Genomic DNA, 14,565 nt, shown 5'->3' on the forward strand with positions numbered 1-14,565 from the left:
ATACACCGCGCCTTTGAAGAACACTACTCCTCAGTATATAGATCTTGCTTGACGGCTACGGCTGTAGACATACAGGATTTCTTGTCCACATTGACGCTGCCGCAACTCACGGACTGTTAGCAGGGAGAAGTAGGTGCTCCTCTTTTAGCGGAGGAAATAAGGGATAGTATATACTCGCTATCGAATGGCAAGGCTCCGGGTCCGGATGGACTTCCGGCCGAATTCTATAAGGCATATTCAGCGGTGCTGGTACCGGAGCTGTTGCGAGTATACGAGGCAGCGCTGGAATATTCAACGCTCCCCCCCCACACAAAATGAGGCAACATTGGTGTCTCTTTTGAAGCCAGGTAGGAACCCTGGCCTCCTGGGATTCTATAGACCACTGGCCCTGCTCAACACAGACTACAAAATCCTTGCCTCGGCCCTAGCTAAACGTCTTGCCCCGTTTGTGCCAATTCTGGTGCTTGCCGACCAGAATGGATTTGTACCCACTAGAAGCACCTCTTTAAATATTCGAAGATTGTTCCGGATCCAGAGGTACGCCACGGAGAACTGGCGTAGGTCTGGCTGTCTGGTTCTGGACCAGGAAAAAGCTTTTGATTCACTGGAGTGGCCCTATCTTGCCGCGGTTTTACATAGATATGAGCTGGGGGATGATTATCTACGACTGGTGCAGTTGCTATACCAACGGCCCACAGTACGAGTTCGCGCGGGAAAGCTCCTGTCAGATGCAATTAGGGTAAGGCGAGGGACCAGACAGGGATGCCCTCTGTCCCCGTTGCTTTTTTCCCTGGCGATGGAACGGTTAGCGGCTCTCCTCCGAGAAGGGGGCGCGGAATGGGGCATCCCCTTGAGTGACGGACTACACACAGTGTCCCTATATGCGGACGACCTGTTATTATATATACGAGATCTACATGCTGTGCCGTCTGAGATATCAGCACTGTTCTTTAGATTTGAGGCGGTCTCGGGTCTCAGGGTAAACTGGGCCAAATCAGGTGCATACTCTTTCTGTGAGGATGTAGCCGCAGCCGATATAATCATTAATGGAACTAAACTCCATTGGTATCCGACCACGTTCAGATACCTAGGAATACACATATACAGGTCCCAGACAGATATTCTGGAAGGAAATCTGGTCCGAGCCGTCTCCTCCGTCAGAGCACAGATGAAATTCTGGAAGTCCTTGCCGCTCAATGTGATGGGCCGTGTCACCCTAACCAAAATGATAGTACTACCCAGGTTACTATATTATTTTGCGAATCTACGGGTGTATGTTCCAGTGAAGCTATTCAGGGAATTAGAAGGGATGCTCCGTGGCTTGATCTGGAACGCAGGGCGACCTGAGATAGCACTGCAGAAACTATATGCATCCTCCGGAAAGTGTCGGTTTAGCAGTCCCTCACCTGGAACTATATTATTTAGCGGCGCAATTACAGTGGGCCGCGAAGTGGCTCAGTGGCAAGAACCTGACGGACAACCGGGGACACGGTCTGGACGCAGGCCCAGATCTGTGGGCTGTTTCACCCGCTAGGAAGAATCCCTCGCCCAACACAAATGCATGTCGAGCTGACTCACAGATGTTTCAGGAGAAGCCTTCACCTCACAAAAGATACAATCCCATACGCCCCTGTACTACCACTTCTTGGGACACCCAGGGGCAGTGACCCTATAACAGACACGACGCTGGCGCCCTGGGTTGTGGTGGGTGTAGAGACAGTTGGAGACCTGTATGCGGACGGTGCCCTGCTGTCTTTCGCCACACTGACGGCGGACAGTGGATTGCCAGCGGGCCAGTTCCTCTTGCACGCAGCCATTGTGCGAACATTCACACAACATTGGGGTGACATTGCCGATCGAGCCGCCGACACACCAGTTAATACAGTACCTGCACGTAATGGGAGAGGGCTTGCATGTGATACATTGGCTGGTACAGGCTCTACTCATTCATGTATTGAAGCCACTGCAAAGACTCCGCACACACCGGACAGAAGACAGGGGCCGTCCTTGGTCGGATAAAGAGTGGGAACGTGTCATAGCTAGTGCCACGCATATACCGTGGAACTCACGATTTAAACTAATACAAACGTACATTTTACATAGGGCGTACCTTTCACCAGACAAAATTAATAAATATTTCAATTTCAATACATCCGAATGCCCGAGGTGTCATCTCCTAGGTGCTGATCTATTACACATGTTGTGGTCCTGCCCCCTGCTTCTACCCTACTGACGCGCGATATTGGTAACGCTAACCAACTGCACGAGCACTGAGATACCCTCCACGTGGGAGGTTTGCATTTTGGGGCTTTGCAAGAGGACTAAGGCCAATAAGGCGATCTCCAGGTTTCGGGACCTGGGCCTCATAACGGCGAAGCGCCTCATAACTAAAAGGTGGAAGCACAAGGATCCACCAGAAGTATCACACTGGGTGAAATCTTTTGAGGTCTGGGCACGTACCATCTTCCACAGGGAAGAAACGGCAGGGTTATGAAAATATCCTATTGCACAGTCTTGGGACGAAATGCTAAGAACGCTCACACACCCTCAGGCAATGCCGCAGTCGCCTCCAGCGCACCAGACAAGACCTGACGCTTAAAGAACCTCCAGGTCGTCGACACCACGCTGACTTTACATGCCACCCCAATAGTATTCACTACGAAACAAACAAACAATACAGAGGATAAGAAAGAGGAAAAGAAAAACGTCATGTGAAAGCAGCTCCTGAAGTGCATCACTTCCACGCACATGCTCTCATACGGAACGTTAGCATAGCAGCCCACACATCATACTTGCACGCCGGTCCGGCCCCGACTCCACCTGAAAGGTACTCCAAACACAGGTATCATATGCCCTCGGTTAACTGATGTCTCCACTTTTTTCTTTTGTTTTTTTTTCTCTTCTTTTTGTTTAATATTATTAGTAATTGTTGTTGAATGAGGTTGAATTTTTGTTGCATAGAAGGGGGGAAAACAAAAACAAAAAACAAAAATATATATCTAATGCATAGACTTGACGCTGGAACGCCCATTGATCTATTTACTCATAACACATTATATGATGTAATTCCAGAGTTGGATTTTATGGCGAACTGTACTTATCAACACGCACTGATGTTCTTGCAAACCGCCTTCGCGGGCATGGAGAGGTGTGCTTAGTGCATTCCTCCTGGCCCTCCATTGGAGATAACAGAGTGTGCGGACTGCAGGGGCCCGAGGGGATTTGTATACGTAAATGTAACTCCCACGCCCTAGGCATGGCTGATAATGAAGTACATTGACGGTAATATTTTGATTTATATGAACAATGTTCAGGAACAAGCGATGTCGTTGAAATATTGATGTGTACACCTGCCTGTGGACTAATGTACCAGAAAAGATAAAATGCAATAAAGATATTTTTTTTTAAAAATGGGGTCTGCTGACAAAGCCCAGAGATCTTCTATTATATATTAATAGTTATACTTAGCAAGGGGAGGGAGGTTAGGCTCTATTGCCTTTTTATGATGACATCTCCCTTCATGATATATGGACTAGCGGCTATGCTGACTATATTTGTACTATGCATTTTCCTGCTTGTCATGGCACGTATACTGCATGTTAGGGCACGTTAGTTAAAATAAATATTTTAAACTGTTTTGTGTCTCTGTCAAATCTTATTGTGGACAAGAACAAGAGTACGAGCGAAAGGGTGTGATTTGTTACTGCGATTTCTGATAGATCTGGGTGTGGTGTGTTCTGGGGAGTCTAATAATTTGTTTCTCTGTGAGTGAGTAGGATAGCAAGTGAGACGCTATAGCTAGTTGTTACTGGGTTCGTGGGTGCTAAGGTGGTAGGTAGACCCAGCCCCTATGCACCAAGGTTCCATACTCCTGCGCACAGTTCTGTATTCGTGCAGAATCCCTGCAACAAACAGGAAACCACTGAAAAAAGGTTATAATTTGAGAAACAGTGATAATATTAGAAAGCCTGACAGGTATCAGGATAATGATATACATTCCTCTCGTTCTTTTCAGGATTCATCAAAAACACATTCGGAGAGAGGGGAACGGCTCACAGCACAGATCAGAATCGCGTGTGAAGCTGAAGAGGGAAACACATTGCACTTCTGACTACATCCTTACAAAATAATACAAACAGAAAACTCAGAAACCTCAATTCACAATGAAAAAGGTAGCTCCCTGATGGGGTTAGGGGAGCTTTTGGTGGCACTGTGAGCTAGCTTGTCTCTAGGCCAACATAGCCTGAGGGGATGATTGAAATCAGTCGGGCACCTCACCCAAAGTTTATGTTGTCCAACAAAGAAGCAGGTCCTACAGATTAGTGGGAACTACACGACACTAGCACCATCCCAATGTTTATGTTGTCCAAACAAACATACAGTTTCTACTGAGAAAGTGGAAACTGTACAACAGCTCTAATTGTGACATTTCAGAATATAGATTCCGGAGTCCCCACACTTATAGTGTGTGATTTATATTATTGTCTCCAGTCTTACAATGAGTAGTTACACAAGTGGATCCAGAATGGATTAAGAGATTCAAAAGGGCACACACTAAAGCACAAGCTGCACAGGGGGCAGGTGGCTAAACTAAAAGCATGTTTCCCCGAAGACAGTCAGCTAAGCCTGCCTTAATAAACCTACACTGGCTGCCCATCCGTGCCAGGATCCAGTTCAAAGCCATGTGCTTAGCGCACAAAGCCATCTGGAAATACGGCTCCCATATTATTCAATCCTTGGTTGTGCCCTATCAACCTACCAGGACGCTTCGTTCCAGTGCCACTTTCCTTGCCACGCCTCCGAAAGTCCAAAGAGCTAGGTGGGGCGGACACTCCTTCACTCTGAATGCCACCAACCTCTGGAACACCCTCCCACTCACGCTCCGTAGTGAACCCAACATCTCACTCTTCCGTAAACACCTCAAGACCCACCTTTTTCTATCAGCATTTCAGTGATACTCCTTCTTTTTGCGATCTCCGTGTCCACAAGCGCTTGGAGGCCTCCGGGTAGCTACGCGCTATACAAATACAATTTCATTCATTCATTCATGTTTGTCACTGTCTAAGGCGATTCACACATTGAGTCATCAACATGTAGGAATACACATGTAGGAATACATATTGAAGGAATTCCATGGCTGTTGAAGCCGCAAAAGTGCAAACTTCTGCAGTCGTTGCAATTACTGCGTATGTGCTTACCTAGTGGTCTAATTCCTCCTTTGGCTGACTGTAACACCTGGGGGAGGGTGTTTGCCTCACTGTATACACTTTGTTAAGGCACCCCCTCCATGAGCGTTCTTCCGAGCGTTCTTAAACAGATACAAGTTGAACATGGGGCAGGTCCTCCGGAATGATTGTTTCTAATGTTAAAGGTGAAGCAGCGGCTTTAATGGTTCGTCAACACCTTTTGGCGTTGCCTAACCTTGATCGAGAGCGTGAGTTGCCGATTATTATTGCTGACGTTTATACGTCCTGGGAAAGCAATAATTTGGGGGTTAGACCTTCTCCTCAGTCTCAGGGTAAGACGCCTCCTGCAAAGGAGGGACGTCCGGTCTTTTCTAAGAAGACTTGGGACAAAAATAAGCAGCAACAAAAGCCTAAGTCTTCTGGTGGTTTGCTACCACCGGACGCTTCTGAACATAGATATGATTTATGTGATTACTCTAAGATTAAAACTCCTGAGAGGTTTCAGGTTCCTGATCCTTATTTTCCTCGTTCCTTTCGGGAATCATCTGATCTGCAGCACAACTGAGGGGGACGGCAAGATCGCAGACAAGGTGAGTCCGCACAACCTCAGTGGGACCCGTAGTGCTCTTTTGACGTGAAAGTCAAGAGAGAGAAATCGCCTCCATATAGAGTCCCGTTCCAGATGAAAAAAGTTGCGGCATTGACAGCGAAATATGCCCCAGATGGTGAGAATCTCTTCTTGGACAGGAGTTTGGCAGTGACTCTTCTCGACAGCGTGGCGGAAGTTAAATGTACCCCTTCCCCAGCAAAGAAAAATATGCTGACCAACACTAAATTAATTTAATGAGATACATTAATTGGCCAGCTGTCCATACAATGTTATGAATTTTGGAAACACAATTTTAATTTAAAATCTATTTGTGGCACATGCAAATGGCAAGTGCAGGACAATGAAGCTTCATTAAGGGCTTGCCTAATACCTACACAAATGATTTGTTTTTAACAACACAGTGGAACAAACACCTTGCCTGAGTTTGACTAAAGTTAAAAATATGAAAGCACCAAACATTCCCTCCTTTGTGCATTTTAAAAATTGGCAACCTTTCACAAATCACACTGAGGAAGAGCTCAACAACATGATACAGATTGTTTTTTTTTTTTTTAAATATTTTTTATTTAGCCAAAAGAGAAAAACAACCAAACAAAATACCAAACAAACCTTAGAGTCAAAATGTACAGCCTGGATAAGCAAATATATGATTCTTAGTACATGTTACAGAGTATATACAAACAAAATCATCGCTACCCTTTAATCCCATTGCAGACATTGCCAAATTCGTTCTATTTTGTTCTGGGAGCGAGGACCCCTGGCCTTTGCCAAGGCTATCTCCAATTCATATACCCCTCTTAGCAGCTGCCAAAACTCCGCAAATGTTGGTGGTTTAGGTTCAATCCAGACCCTGGCGATGCATAATCGGCAACTAGCCATAATGATAGAAAATAGAGCTACTGAGATTAAACCTGGCTCATCTATTAACCCCAACAGTATCTCTTTCTCCGAGATAACAATGTTAGTCCCTGAGAGGTTGCATGGCGATCCTAGACCAAAAAGCAGATAATGATGGACAAGTAACAAACATGTGTCTAATATCGGCAGCGTACAGAGTGCATTTAGGACAGAGAGTTTTAGGTGCCGTATAGGACGTAGCCCATTTTGAGATGATTTCAGGCGTATAGTATAGAAGAAATAGCATCCGATGTTGCTGAAGTTTTAGGTTAATAGAAGTGACAGAGGTATTTATAATCGATAGTGACCTATATAGTATAGTTGTAGTAATACTAGTGCCAAAATACCGATTTAGTTTCTCAGCAGCCTGAGGAGCGTCATCTACTGCACCTAAAATTAAACATTTATAAATTTTCCCAATACAGCCCCTGCCTCGAATATGTAAGAATGAACTTGCGGGTTCCCCCAGTATGGTAACTCTCGCTAAACCTTCCCCGTTTATGAAAAAATCCCTAATTTGCAAAAATTTAAAGAAGGAGTGATTGGGGACACCGAATTCATCTCTGAAAAAAGAAAATGGTCTAAATCCGTCCTGATCATATAATTGCCCTAGCTGCAGTAAGCCGCATTGTTGCCAAGTCTTCCAGGCAGAATCGCCAAATAAGACCCCCAGCCTAGGATTCCTAAATAGATAAGTGCTAGCGTGCAACTCAGGAATATTATACTGCTTTGAGATATCTCGCCAAATCCAAGCGGCGTGACGCAAAATCTTGAAGCGAACGCGTTTGAAATAATTTGGGTCTGTCATCTGGGCTAGTACGAACCTGTAATCCATCCCACATGTTAACTGATATGAAGTCCACTTTTGGGACATACCGGGGCCATCCATCAGACTCTGCAAGCGCATAGCAAAGGCCGCCCAAAAATATAATTTAAAATCAGGTATACCAAAACCACCCCTCTCGTATGGGAGTTTAAGAAGTTTAATGGTCCGCCTGGCTCTTTTATACCCCCAGACGAAACTGCCTATAATGTCATCCAGTCGTTTAAAAAAAGAAAATGGAACCCGCAGGGGAATACTCCTAAACAAATACAAGAACTTTGGGAGGATATTCATCTTGATAACATTACAGCGCCCCCAAATAGTTAGGGGCAGTTGATGCCACCTGCGCAGATCCGTAGCCACTTTCTTAAATAGTGGTTCATAGTTAATCTTAACTATTTCCTCCGTATGGCTGTTGAGGCTAACCCCGAGATAAGTGGCCTTTTGGGTAATACCCAATATAGGTGGACAGGGGCTGTACTCAACATTGGTAATCGTTTGAGTTTTGCTAGTATTTAGTTTATACCCGGAAATTAATCCGAAACGCTGTGCCTCCAAGACGATCTCCCCCATCGCTTGGACAGGGTCCGTAGTAAAGATAGCTAAGTCGTCCGCATAAGCAGTTATTTTAATATAGACTTGATTAAAAAGGACCGGGTTAATCCGCTGATTCGATAACAGATGACAAATGAAAGGCTCGATATATAAAGCAAAAAGAAGAGGAGAGAGGGGACACCCCTGTCGGGTGCCCCTCTGAATAGAAAAAGTATCTGAGGTCAGACCATTAAGCCTAATAACAGCCTGCGAGTTTGCGTAGATTTTCTGGATTGCCGAGACAAACTTGCAGCCAATCCCTACTTTTAGCATAATAGCCCAGAGTGAACCCCACGTTACTCGATCGAAAGCCTTCTCGGCATCCAACATTAATATCGCAGCTTTACCACCTAGACATTGAGCCGCATCAAACACAGCTATGGCAGTGTTAATGTGAGAAGTGGTATCCCGCCCAGGAACAAAACCATGTTGTTGATCCGACACTATTAGTTTTATATATGGAGCAAGTCGAGAAGACAAGATTTTTGAAAAAAATTTGGCGTCGTGATTGATAAGTGAGATTGGGCGATAAGAGCCTCTCTCATCTTGGGGCTTCCCTTTTTTAAGGAACACAATTATATTTGTTTGTTTCCAGGATGGAGGGACATCATTGGCCGTTCATAATATCATTCACCATCTTTAAAAAGACCGGTCTCAAAGTTCTTATAAAGGTTCTGTAGAACTCCAAAGGCAGGGTATCCCCCTCAACAGCTTTCCCTGCGGGCAAAGCCTTAATTGCTTTCAATAATTCAGATCCATCCACATCCCTGTCCATTGTAGGGGTAGTAAGAGGGTTTAAGATTTTCAAGCCACTCTCCTGCAGATAAGCATCTAGCCCATGATGATCGGTGGTCGTATCGTCCCTATATAGATCTGTATAAAATTGCCTAAATTGCTCTAGGATCTCTACCGAATGATGAAAGGTTCGACCATCATCCCCGAAAATGCTCTTAATTTGCGTATGAGCTCTAGAGTCCGCTAACTGATAAGCTAGGACCCGTCCAATCCTCTCTCCATATTCATATTGCCTTAATCTGGTTTCATGATACCGACTAGCCACCTTTTCCCTTAGCTCACGCGTGGTCTTAGCTCTCGCTATTACAAGTTTCTGATAGATATCTACTTCTCGATGATCTCTATTTAGTATTGCTTTAATGTGTTGCTGTTCTAATTCCAGGCATTCCCTTTGCCCAGCAGCGGCGAGGAGTACCTTGGCCTGGTTTTGGCGAAACAAGTACTGCTGAGGGATACCCCTAATAAATGCCTTTAAGCTATCCCAGACCATAGACCATGAAGCAGTATGGACGTTGGTGTCTATAAAATCCACTAGTTGTCCTTGCATGCGTTGAATATAGTCATGGTTTTTAAGAAGACTTTTAGGGAAAGTAAAGCCCCTTGCCGCCCGGGGAGCTGTTAGTCCGAGACTTATTATAAACAATAGAGGGTTATGATCTGACGTAATTTTTTGACAAACCTCGATACTAGAATTTGATAAGCGAGCCCGGTTAACAAACACCATGTCTATCCTGGAGTAATGACGATGTGGTTGCGAAAAATAAGTAAAACCATTATCTAAAGGATAGACCTCCCGCCATAGATCAACCAACATGATACGGATTGTTATATATAATAATACACTTTTGGGTTCAGAAGGATGGTTAGTGTGGCCAATGGGCACTAATGGCTGTCAAACACGTTTTTTAAACACCACAAAAGGTGTTGAAGCAAGCAGATCAGACCCTCGTTATGTACATACACAACACTCATGGGTAGTAACTACCTACAGGTTGGGGAAAGTATGCCAGCAATGGTTGCAACATTCAACTTTGTCTAGAGTTAAGGAACACTTGGTCTCTCCTCTCTGATTACATGGAGGTACAAGATTTCTTGTTAGCTCCTAGATCTCCACGGCATAAACGCTTTTTATACACCATTTACAATGAACTTTAGAAAGTTTCCCAGCAGGAATCTGCTGAACTTGTAGTGAGAAATTGATAGGGCTAATTTGGAAAAGGCTTTGGCTGTAGTGGACAACAACATGAGCACTGATTGTTTTTGTATTTAGAGTAAAAGGTATATATTTATATGTAAGTTTAAAGTTAAGTAGATTTGATGTATAACTTTGTTTAGGCAGAAAGTTGTTTATAAATTAGCACTTTAGCTTAAGGTATTCTTTTTGTGCCAAGCGGTAAGATTTGTAGAGTAAAAAATAAAAAAAGGGGGGTATTTGTCAAGTGCGAGCGCTAATTAAGGATTTTAATGAGCGAGTTTTGTTTTGAAAATCCGCTCACATTTACCGTGCCCTTGTGATTCCTTGTAAAGGTACACGCGGACGGTCTTGAGGCTCCACAGCGTCTGAATGCCTTGGGAGAGCAAGCTTTGTGATGTGCTCGCACACGTGAAAGCAGCTCTCGCATTGGCAAATGCTGGGGCAGTTTTTCTTGGGGATTGGAGCTTGATGCTCTACGAGGCCGTTCCCTTGGCAAGGAAGCATCGTTAATGCTTCGTGTCAAGGGGACGACAGTTGAACAGCTGAGAGGAGCGTTTATTCTCAGAATAATATTGTGTCATCTGCATTTGATATATCATACAACACAGACAAAGTCCGCTTAGATTGATTAAGTAATTGAGTTGGACGTTGCAATCTGAAAATCAAATTGCGTTCCCTGGAAATAACTTAACAAAAAAAAATTTTGCCTTAGAATTTAAAACGCTCTGAAAAAATAATGGTGAAAAAAGATGCAACATACACAAGCATTGACCATTTAGAGAAACTGACCACAGTAGCTGAAACACCATCTGCTTTGTGGTTAACACATGGATCTATTTCACTACCAATTTCTACAATTCATTTTACATCTTGTTCACAATATGACATGGGTTCTGCCCATTCGATTACAGATGTCACAATGGAGAAACGGTGGTCTTCCTTAGCGGAAGTGAATGTGAAACTTCGTTTGCCCATTTTTACTTTGTAAATAGGTAGCAATTCATGGCATCTGTAATGCTTCTTATACAAATTGGACGTGTTATCTGAAGGGTGCCCCAGCTGCCTTGATTCAGCAGGTTTTCAAATTACTTTCAAATGGGAGTTATTTGATTCTGAACGACCTTGGTTGTTGTGGGATGAAACTAGGAGTACCATATGTGGAAAAGGTTTCTAGGGCCGTGACCTGCTGCAACAATGCATTGTTTCCACTCGCACACACAGTCAGAGAGGTTACAGTATGGCCTTCAATAACTATTTTTTAATATGAACTTTGATAAGTCGAGCAGATTGAAAGTCTTATTCTTTCAAAAGAATATCAAATTGATCTCTACTAGAGAAATATTTGATCTCCAGGTGCCAAGGTCTTCTGCGGAAATACAATTGCTACTGCACACAAACCTCCTTCAACATTTTGATGAGCTTGTACATCGCATATTTAATGTTTCAAATACTGTGGAAGTAGTACATTTTTTTAAAGCATTGGTCAGTGTGTTCCAGACTGTATTTGGAGTGATTCCGTCCTTTATACACTTTCTGTTTTCAAGTGTATTTTGAGGCACGCTGTTGGTCTACTCCACATTTCTGGGATTTTGGTTCTATTTTTGCTGCTCCGCAATGGATGTTCGGCCAAATGGGGATGGAGCTGCCACATGTCCTGCTGCGTCGTGAATGCATGATACAGTACTTTGAAGTGTCTTTGCTACAAGAACTCAACAGCAACTGGTCCTTGTCCTTCCAACCTATATGGTTACACTGCGAACAGCTTGTGTCCGCTGTGCACTTTCGAGTGTACACTTGATTTGTGTCATGGAATGCAATTGCACATCTGTTGAGAATGCATCTTAAGTGGTGTACAAGAAGACTGCCTTTGCTACAGAATGCGTACTAAGAGCCTTTCCTGAATGCTTCGGCTCCTGGATTACTGGATCATATCTCTTCCTTTGGGGGAACACTGCCAGCTGGCATACCAACAGTGGCTGCTGATTGGGCTGGATACCACCATGTTTGTTCTTTGGAACTTGCAGACCGGGCTACTGTGGAAACATTGTCTGTGGCATAGGGAACCTTTCTAGATTCCATTGACTCTCCAACTGTATAAACATTTCAGGAGCCTCCTGAATTCTAATTCAGCCTCATGTTTTGATTTAAAATTGTTTTTATTCATTTTATTAACTACATATTGTTTTAATTGCCATTTATAAAAGCATTATGGCTTTCAGTTGCTTTAATTAATCAAGTGCATTTTTATTTTATTTTAAGTTTGATTTTTTTTACTAGCTATTAAGATTAGTTTGATGATAAAGTCTCCCTCTGGCCAAGGAGTAGGTGTTGTAAGGTGCAACTGGGCCTGAGCACAAAATCGTAATTTTAGTTACACTTTTAAACTTGACATCTTTTTCAAATGGTAACTTTCTACCTGATTTACAAGTACATGATCGCATACTAAGAAATGGTTCTGCAGGCAGCATATTACTTAGTAGCCACATTATCAATTTGCCTAGTACTAGTGAAGGCAGCGATTTAGATGCATACATCGTTATGTTAGCATAAGCGCGTTAGATGTTAGAAAAGCCATCTTGCCACTTTTGCTGCTTTTGCACACGACACTGCAGAGACATGTTATTTTTTGTAAAATGCTTGCTAGCCTTTTCTTCACGTGGGAACGGTCTGTTGTTCGCATCCCTGGACGTGCGCTGCGACCTTGGTCTGAACATTGTGTGCAAAACACTCTGAGCCGCCAGACAATGTATGTTTTTGAGTTCAGGTTGATCGGCCCACTCTCTAGCCATAATACGCACACAGCTGCAAATACCTGGGTGTCGAGACCCTTTAATATTACTGTTTGCATGCGTTAGAAACACATTCTGGAGAAGAACATTTCCAGGCGCAGAGCAAAGCTGATCCTGTGATGTGATGCACCTAATCTGATCTTTACGGTATGGGGTTCCCCATTCAAGCCTAGAGACCTTCTATTAGTACAATAATACTAGCCTACTAGCGAAGGGAAGGTGGCTGTATTCTGCTGTCATTTGTAATATGATTTCTCCCTTCATTTTCTATGGTATTGTAACAATGCTGATGGTTTTAATTTTAATCATTTGTCTGCTTATGTTAGCCAAAGTACTGCATCTTAGGACACGTAGTTTATAAAATATACCTTTTAAACTTTACCGTGTCTCTGATTACTCTTGTTGTGGACTGATATGAGAATAATAGCGAACAGGTATTTCTGATTCCCACCATTCCTGAGAGTACTCTAAGTCGCTTGTTCTGGGTTGTCTATACATTGGGACCTCCGAGAGAATACGGATAACGAATGGGACACTGATGCTGGTGGGATAGGGGTTCTGGGTACTGAGGTGAGTTTTTGGTACACCCCAATTCAATGAGGTCCTGGTTTCCTGCGCATAGTTCTGTGCATGAGCAGAATCCCTGCAACATAGCGCACCTAACGTTTGGTCTTCTGATTTGAAACGCCTTAGTAGTGCTTATATTAGTCCACGACACTCCCTCACTCTTGTTTCCGGATAGCGGGAGTGACGGTTTTAACCTACCTGTTTGTACGATAGGTTCCCTCAAGCTAGTTAATTAAAAAGTTTTTTTTCTTTCTGAACCCTTGTGCTACTGTAATATCCATTGTTGTTCTTCTCTGTGTCCTTATGGCGGTCGATATTGCAGTGCATAGCCGAATGCCTCTGCGGCGTCATTTGGCGCAGTATGGGGTGCCGGACGATGGGATGGCCGTTATTTTTGTAGTGAGTGCCGATGTGTCTTACCCCTACGAGTTGTTTTACTCTTGGGTGACACTGCCGGCAGTGAATGCGGATCATAATACGTTTCATTCATATACTCACACACGGGTCCTGGCAAATTATACGCCGTATAGTTCGCAGGAGATTCCTCTTTCGGCCTGGCGGCATCGCATTTGGTTTAATGGCGCCCTTCCCCATGCGGTTACACCGGCTAGAATGGGCCCTTTGTCAATTCCAGGGGCCACATGGCCGGTGCTGGCCGGATTTACGCCTCATCCCCGCTATCTGACTGTTGCGGTGGATGAGTTGCGTGTACTCCATACAGCCCTTATTACAGTATATAGGGCTTTAGTGCAATACGTTTCACGCAACGTGCAGGTGGGGGCACCTGCTGTTGCGGGACAACCAGCTGGCCAAGCCGCGGTTGTTATTAGTCCCGTCATGGTTAATTCGGTAATGGGCAAGCGCCCCCAGAATAAGGATGATTTGCCTTATTGGCTTGCTGAAAAATTTGACCAACTGGAGGCGGTATTTCCGCATTCTACCCCTGTGGAGAAACACAGGATCATTAGTTTGCAGAAGGACTTAGTCCCAGAGGTGTCCGATTGTGACAACTGGGGTATGGTCTTTGCCGCAGTCTACTCGAAGTGCTTTGGCACCCCGTCTATGGCTGTGCTTCCCTCCGTCATTAAACATGTTCAAGATAACCACGG

The sequence above is a fragment of the Triturus cristatus genome, chromosome 1_2 (assembly GCF_964204655.1).
Source record: "Triturus cristatus chromosome 1_2, aTriCri1.1, whole genome shotgun sequence".
In the NCBI taxonomy this organism is placed as follows: domain Eukaryota; kingdom Metazoa; phylum Chordata; class Amphibia; order Caudata; family Salamandridae; genus Triturus; species Triturus cristatus.